Raw genomic sequence first — 8,509 nt, forward strand, 5'->3', positions numbered from 1 at the left:
GACAAGGTCGGGGCAGGGACAGATGGAGGATGTGAGGGGCACTTGAGGGAGGGGATGGCTAGTGTAATGGTTGCAGGAAGAAGGGGCCTCACTTAGTTTTATAGGCAGACAACAGACGGATAGCATAAATGCTAGAAGAACTCACTTTGAGTAAAATAAGTTTCTTGCCCTGTTTGTGCTTCAGTTTCCTCATCTATCAAAAAAGATTATCACCAGGAATTGTGGTTCAATGGGTAGAGTTTCTGTTTTGCAAGATGAAAAAGATGTAGAGGTGTGCTGTGTAACAATAAACACTACTGAGATGTGCTATTAAAAATGGTTGAGATGATAACATTTACATTGCTTTTTTTTTAACCTCATTAAAAATTTCGTTAATTAGAAAAGAAGAAGATTATTATCTCTGCTCTGCCCCCTCTTCAGGCTTGCTGGAGCATATACATTTATTATGGTGAAGAGGATTTTTAAAACACATTTTAATTAAAAAAAAGACCATGGCTTTCATTAAAATGAAAATCTACTTGTTGTTTTTGTGAAGTAAATACATATACACAATGAAAAAACGGAAGCAGTATGCACAGTGAAAACGCAGTCTCTCTATTCCCAGTGGCCCAGGTTTCCTTCTCAGGGCAGATACTGTCACCACTTCTCTTGGATATCCTTGTGAGGGGGTTTGAACTGACAGGGCAGGTGGAGGGCCACCTCCCCCGGGAAGGCTCACGAACAGCAGGCAAATTCACTGGCTCCTCCTCAGCTCCAGGAATCTCCCCGTGGGTGCCCCAAGGCTCCTTAGCTCTGCAGCCTCTTCAGGATGTCCCTGGACACATCTGAGGTCTAAGCATGTGTTAGGGGAAACACACTGACTGGAACCGCCCACCCTGGCCAGGCACCATAGTAACTATTTGCATGAGTTGTTTTAGGATAGGCGATCCTGGTAATGAACACGGAACTAATAAGCCTCCACCAAAAGGAAGAGTTCGGGAAAGGTCAAAAGGAGACACCACATGTCCGACCACCTCCCAGAATCCTTCTCTCTGGTATCCACCTTGGCTGAACAAGGCATGCACCACCAGGAAGGACTCTGAGTCAGAATGATTGGCTAAAGACAACCCGGAAACTAATCCCATCACCATAAAACGTGAGACTGCAAGCCACGTGACAGAGCTGTTCCAGGTTCCTTTACCCTTCTGCTCTCCACCCGGGTGCCCTTTCCCAATAAAATCTCTTGCTTTGTCAGCAGATGTATCTCCTCGGACAATTCATTTCCAAGTGTTAGACAAGAGTCCAGTTTCAGGCCCTGGAAGGGGTCTGCTTTCCTGCAACACATGGACTTTGGAAGCTGGGAAGGTCCAGATCTGGGGGGGTGGGGCTGGGGGACAGAAAAGGAAGGAACTAGACACACGGGAAAAAAACCCCCCAGAACCAGGGTGGATCGCCTAAGGCCAAGCCCTAAGAATTGTGCAATAACTTTACTGTGGGTAATCACTCCCTCCCACTTCCCCTCCCCTTCCTGCAGCAGCGGGATCAGGCCAGCCTAGGGTTGTAGTTAAGGGAACTGTGCCATGGCCAAGGGACCCTTGATTGCTGATCCCCAACACCAGGTTCACAATGTCTCAACTGGGTGACTGAGAAACCTCAGTTCAACACATGAGCTGCTGCTCAGGGATCAGCTAACAGTGCAGTCTAAAACATCCCCTTTTGGGACTTCCCTGGTCCAGTGTTTAAGAATCCACCCTGCAATGCAAGGGATGTGGGTTCAATCCCTGGTTGGGGAACTAAGATCCCACATGCCTCAGAGCAACTAAGCCCACTTGATGTGACAACTGAGCCTGTGTGCCACAACTAGAGAGTCCATGTGCCGCAATGAAAGAGCCTCCATGACACAAAAGAGATCCCTAGTGCCACAACGAAGACCTGATGCAGTCTAATAAATAAATGAAGTTAAAACATTCCCTTTCCCTGAGTACTGACATCTCATTAGGAGTCTCTAAAAGGCTGAAAGGATGTGAGACCCAAGGAAATGAGGTGAGTAGCAGAATGGCAGCCAAAATTGGGTTGCTGTTTTACACAGGAAAAAACCATGTTACCAATCCACCTATTTGGATAGACTGGGTATAAACACAGGCATGACATCAACACTGTAGCATAGCTTTGTTGCAAAAATTAAAGGAGAAAATGAGGGAGTGCATGGCTCTAGACACTCCACAGATGTGGTGGTGGTTTTATTTGTGCAGAGCAGAGGCTGGCAGGGCCCTCAGAGTCCATCTAGTCTAACCTCCCTCATTTTACAGTGAAAGAAATGAAAACCAAAGAGCTGTCTTGGTTCAGCTGTTACCTGTGTGACTTTGGGTATGTGACTTCCCTTTTCTGGGCCCCAGCTCCTGTGTGTATCTGTAAAATGAAGGGGTTTTACTGTGTGATCCTGTAAGGTCCTGATCAGCTCTAACATCCCATGAAGATACCATAAAACCACACTGTGATATTTGGGAGACTGGGTAGGCTGGTGGGAGAGGATTTGGTGGGCTGTCTAGAGTCCCACAGATGACAAGATAGAGAAGACTGCAGACTTTTTCCTCCAAGGTTAAGATTCTTCAGAGTCTCAGGACTGTTACATTTAATATTCCAGCCCAGATAAACTGAAAGCCAAACTTGGTTATTTTTCCTCTTTATAGCTCACCTGCCAGTGAGATCTAGCCTGGGAGAGACAGGCTCTGTGTTAGAAAGTGGGGTTAGGGGGAAAGGATGGAGGACAGGGTGGGCTCTGAGGTGGGGTTCAATGAGGAAAGTAAAGGTTCACAAAACCATTCATTCCTCAGACATTCTTCCAGCTCCTCTCTGGACAAATTGGTTGGATATTTGTGGTTCTGACGGAGGGCGCAAAAGAGACACAGATGCATGTCTTTAGAAGCTGGGTTGAGGTGGGAGGGAGGGCCTGTGTACAAGGGCATCCTGTGGCTACAGGAGAGGCAGAGAGCTCTTAAAGGGACAGCTTGGTTCTCTATGACCTGCCTCCGGCTCCCAAGGCAGGGATTGGCGATTGGCAACATGGGGAATTTTGTTCCTCTTTCTGAGCTCCTTGGCTTCCCTCTTCAAGATAATAACTGATTATGAAGCTGTTCGGGTTGGGGAGACAGAGCTCCTGCCCTGAAAGTCCTTGACTTGAAACAGGAGATAATCAAGAAGGAAGATGAACAGTAACTGAAAAGAGATTTTAAAGACCATTTAGAATCTAGATTCTCAGTCAGTCCTTCCATTTTGTAGCTGAGAAAACTAAAGGTCAGACAGGGGAAGTGGCTTGCCCAAATTGACATGGTTAGTAAATGGCAGAGCTCAGATGAGAACCCACGTCTTTGGGGTGCTGTTTAGGTGCTCTTTCCGCTACAAATGGCAATGTCTTCTGGCAGCTGAGCTGTTACTTCCCACCAAACACAGGCTCCTCGTGTCCTGGGGCGTCATCTCCTGTAGGTCCACCGCTACTGCTTTTTCCTGCACTCCAGACTCTCACAAACCTTTTCTTTTTGGCCATACCACCTGGTATGTGGGATCTTGGTGACCCTACCAGGGATAGAACCTGCACCCCCTGCATTAAAGCATGGAGTCTTAACCACTGGACCACAAGAGAAGTCCCTCTCACCGGTCGTAACTGAGGATCCAATAAAGGCAGAAGTTGGTGACTTTGGGAGGAGTTAACCTTCCCTGGTGGCTCAGATGGTAAAGAATCTGTCTGCAATGGAAGAGACCAAGGTTCGATCCCTGGGTCGGAAAGATCCCCTGGAGAAGGGAATAACCATCCACTCCAGTATTCTTGCCTGGAGAATTCCATGGACAGAGGAGCCTGGCGGGCTACAGTCCATGGGGTCACAAAGAGTCAGACACGACTGAGTGACTAACACTTAACCTTCCTTTACAGTCTTGTCTCCCATGGTCCTTTCTGCTCCAGATGTACTTCTGCTCCCCCATACAAACCAAGTGCACCCTCTTCCTCCACACCCTGGTGCTACTCTTTCCTGCACATTAACAGATTCACCCAAAGTGTTCTTGACTTCAGTTTGCCTGACCTGTTTCTTGGGAGTGGAGGCATAAAGCTGGGACCTGAAGGATAAACTGGGTATCTTAGCGAGGTTTTCTTTCAGGTTTCTCTGGGGAAAAGTAAACTCCACTTTTGGTTCTTTTGGTTTCCCTACTGCTCTGTTCCAGCTATTCTTCAGGAAAGAGTGTCTGAAGTGCTTGGAAGTGTGGTAGAAAGGCACGGGAAAGGGGACACATAAAGCAGGTAGGGAATCCAAAGATAACTCCTGGGACTGCAGATTTTGCCTCTGGCCCACCTGGTGGTCTTATCACCACCATGGGCTGGTGTGAAAGGAAGCGTAACATATAGTTAGAAGGAGACAAAGAAATAGAATCTGAGCTGGAAGAGATCTTAATAATCATGTCATTGGTGTACCCCCCTCATTCAACCAGGGGGAAAAACCATACACTTCCTCCCCACCCGCTCCAGCCCCCAACCCCCACCCCAACGCTGAGAGGAAGTCACTTGCTCAAGGTCTCTCAGCCTAGGAACTGGGACCAAAAACAGTTATCTCCGTATCTTTTCACTATAAGTTCTCTGTTCTCTATAAGATAGTCTAACCTCTGCTGATTATCATTCAAGCTCCTTTAGATATGACCCTGCCTCCAGCCTCATCTCACCACAGCTCTCACCATTGCCCATGCCCCACGATACTGAGCTACAGGCCATTCTCCAAACAGTCCTTGCATTTTGCCCCCTCTTGCTTTTGCTCACACTGTTTGCTAAGGCAGAAATGCCCATCCTCTTTTTATCTGCCTGGCAAACTCCCACACATCCTTCAAGACCCAGCTCCAATGTCACCTTGGTAGACCCTCTCCTGAGACATCTTCTCCACTCTAGCCAGTTAAGTCTCTTCCTCTTGTCTGTTCCTGAAGGGCTTTGCATAAAATCTTATTAGAGCACTATATTATACTGGTATTGGGTGTGTATATCTATATAAATATAAATAGATATAGATATATATACTAAACTGTGAGCTGGGAGGGGTGAGGGGAGGCACCTGTGCCTCATACGTTTCTTTATAGTAGGCACTCAAGAACAGATGGATAAATACCTCTTCTTACTAGACTAGTCCCTCCTGCACACACAAATACGCATTCATGAAAGCACTTACAAAGCAACTTCAAAGGCAGGCTGAAATAGATTCCTTTTGGTCGTGGGAAGGGGAAGCTCAAAAAAAAGACACCATCTTGGTCAGGTGGGGAAGTGAGGTCAGGGAGGAGGCATTCTAAGCCGCCTTTGGAAGCACAGATTTCCCTGCACCTGAACCCCATTCAATCCAAAGGGCAAACATTCTTGGCCTGGAACACCAGCAGCGGCTTTGGAAGCCTCTTCCCTGTGTACCTACCCAGGGTGTGGCTACACACACCCACCTGCTGCACACACACAGTCCAAGTCCCAGTCTCCCAGCCTCTAACCTTGCCTTTCAAGTGGCCTTTCATGGTTCCAATCTCGGCTGTCTGCTTGGCTGTGTGACCTTGAGCACTGCATTTATTTCCTCTGAATCTCATCTATGAGATGGGGATAATTACCCACCCCCCAACTTGCCTCACTTGGCAATTTGGAGAGAGACTATGGAGGGAAAGTGTTTTAGAAATTGCAGGGACTTCCCTGGAGGTCCAGTGGCTAAGACTTTCAATGCACTTTGTTCAATGCAAATGTGTTTTCAAAACACTTTCAATGCAGATAGCCCCAGATGGATACCTGATAGGGGAACTAGATCCCACATGTCAAAACTAAGAGTTCCCACTTGCTGCGACTAAGACCTGGTACAGTCAAATAAATAAATATTTAGAAAACAAACAAAAAAAGAAATTGCAACATATCATATAAACATTAGAGAGAATTACTGGGCAGCTGGTCACTTTGTTTCCTTTTCTGTTTCCCTATCTACCTCCCCCAACCCTGCCCCCCAGTTTTACCAAGAACAGCCAACTCTGTCTCCTCTCCCCTCCCTTCCTTCTCTTACCCTCAGAGGAAGCCAGGAGGTTCTTTATTATTCTTGATTATCAGATACACTTACCTCTTTCAGAAATAAAGAGTATCTTTCTTGTTTCTCATCCTTTCTGATCAGCCCTGTAGTCTCTCTCCATTTAGGGGTACTATCCTGTAGTCCTGCTGGTGATAGAGAACACAGTGGAATTGGAGTCAAGAGACCTGTCCTGTTTTGTAGGTGTGTCTAGTCATGTGTCTTGGTTAAGTCATTTCTTCACTCTGGACCTCATTCTCCCCATCAGTAAGATGGGCTTTGTTGTCTCGCTACCCTCTTAGTAGGAATTTGGAGCATTCACCTATTCAGTTTATAAGTAGAAATGTGCTTTGCAAAGTGGGGAGTGAGAAAGGAATGAAGAAGGTTGTTTGCTATCATCTCAAGGAATCAAGAAAATCTGAAGGCAGTTTCCTTGCCTCCAGTATGGCTCTCCCCGACTTAGAGCCAACAACTGGTTGGATACCAGAAGATAAGGAGCAGTTAACACATCTACAATGCTCTCTTGTGGCTGAAGGGGCTTCCCTGGTGACTCAGTAGTAAAGAGTCTGCCTGGCACTGCAGGAGACACAGGTTCAATACCTGGTTAGGGAAGATTCCCCTGGAGAAGGATATGGGGTATTCTTCACTCCAGTATTCTTGCCTGGAAAATCCCACAGACAGAGGAGCCTGGCAGACTCCGGTCTATGAGGTTGCAAAAGAGTTGGACACGACTTAGTGACTGAACAACAACAACTTGTTGAAGTGGAGTCAGCCCTGAGCTAGGAGTGAGGAGACTTGAGTTCTACTTCTGTCTGTGACCCTGGGCAAGCCATCTCCTCTCTGGACCTCAGTTTCCCCATAAGCAAACTGTTGATAAGTGGGGAGAGGGGATAGGAGGAGATACTGCTCCATGAGCCCTCACAAAAGGGTCTGAACTCCTGTGCTTTCTACAGCAGAGACTCCAGGCTCCAGCCCCTCTTCCCCACAGGCCATGCGGAGTACGTGGGCAGCACGACTGGGAGGCCAATCTTACAGGTGGTGACCCAAGAGGAGAAGGCACAGAGCCTAGAGCAGCAGGTAGGTGGGCGATTGGCACAGCTTTACACACCTGTAAACTAGAATGCAAGTCTCCTGACCCCAGCCTAGACCTATGTTACTAGAGCTAGAATATGGCTAAGGGGGCCCCAAAGCTTTTCCCGGGACTTGGGCGCCTAGGACGAGAGACACAACGAAGTGGCAAACTGGCAAGTCCACTCGCAGAGCAAGCGGCTCCCGCCCGGCGAGAAGACGCGCGTGTGCGCTCGCGGCAGAGCCGCAGGTGTTCCCTCGCACATCTGTGGATGTAGAAGGAGCTTTGGTGCCGCCCTCCCGGGGCCAGTGAGTGCCGATCCCAAATCCCAGATTTCCGGGCAAGGCGTGCCAGGGGCCCAGCCTCGCCACGTGCGCCCCGGGATCCCTGTGGCTGGGTTCCTGGAGAGGAGGGGTCTGTACCCAAGCCGCCCCCAAGGTCGGGTCGCCGGCCTCCAGGGAGGCGGTCGGATCGCTCATTTCTATCCACGGCTCCGGCTCCGCCCTCCGGACCCCGCGAGTGCGTCTTACCTGCCCATCTGTAAGGCCACAGGAGCGCAGTCTGTTTGTTGGACTCTTCGCCCTGGGCTCGCGGGTGCCCCTCACGGCGCCCCAAGGCTCTCCGCCAGCCCCACTGCTCGCAGTCCGCGCCCAGCACTGCCTGCGCCCCCTCTGCTTCGCGCTCCGACCAGCGCTCTGCTGTCCTTTCCCTTCCCCGGGGCGTCCCCACCCCCGGCCCCGCCCGGCCCCTAACCCACCCACTTCTCCTCCCCTAGCTGGCTTTGGGCACCTCCGCCCAGCTGCTTGGCCCCACAGCTCTATGGGTTCCGACCCTTCCGTCCCCTGCAGCGCCTGCTTCCTGGACCAGAGACCGACTGTTTTCTTGCTTCACGTCAGCTTGCCGGGTCTGAGGAGGCAGAGAGCCGGGTGCTGGTGGAATCCGACTCCGTGATTGTGTGGTGGTGGACAAGTCACTGCTCCTCATTGAGCCGCGGCTTCCTCGCAGTAAAATGGGTACAATTCTTGCATGCATTCTTCACAGGGCGATAGTTAGGATCAGAGATCTTAGAATCCAAAATACTAAACCCAGATGGTCACTGGAGAATCATCTGATTCTAACACAAACCCTGTTTTCCAGACAGGATACAGTTTAAGGGGCCCAGTTTGGGAAAGGGGACTGCCCCAGGCTCACTTCTGTGTGACTTCTGTAGTTTCATATTTTGACCCAGCTACTTCTTTTTCTCAGTCTGTATATATCATCTCTCAGAGAAATCCCTTAGCAGGCAGTCTCAGATTTCAGTCTACTTAAGAATCACCTCAGCCCTTATTTTAAGTGAAGTAGACTTTTGGGTTCCACTTGAGAGTTTCTGATTCAGGAGTTCTGGAATAGAGCCCAGAAATTAGTT

At 49.1% G+C, this 8,509-nt stretch overlaps 1 protein-coding gene across 4 annotated transcripts in view; it reads right to left on the minus strand.

The window, feature by feature from the left end:
• The window catches only part of KCNE3 (potassium voltage-gated channel, Isk-related family, member 3), an 11,201-nt gene extending 3,361 nt beyond the window's left edge, over positions 1-7,840 (minus strand). The window contains exons 1-3 of one of the 4 annotated variants that reach the window (XM_010848861.1): positions 7,635-7,840; positions 6,090-6,181; positions 2,333-2,388 (exon numbers count right to left, since the gene is read on the minus strand). The gene's annotated coding sequence lies outside the window, so the exon portion shown is untranslated. Of the gene's footprint in view, positions 1-2,332; positions 2,389-6,089; positions 6,185-7,634 lie in introns of those variants that run through there. The other 3 variants (XM_010848860.1, XM_010848858.1, XM_010848859.1) reach the window with 3 other exon arrangements.
• Between the last annotated feature and the right edge of the window lie 669 nt (positions 7,841-8,509).

The sequence above is a fragment of the Bison bison genome, unplaced genomic scaffold (assembly GCF_000754665.1).
Source record: "Bison bison bison isolate TAMUID 2011002044 unplaced genomic scaffold, Bison_UMD1.0 scf7180017864276, whole genome shotgun sequence".
In the NCBI taxonomy this organism is placed as follows: Eukaryota; Metazoa; Chordata; class Mammalia; order Artiodactyla; family Bovidae; genus Bison; species Bison bison.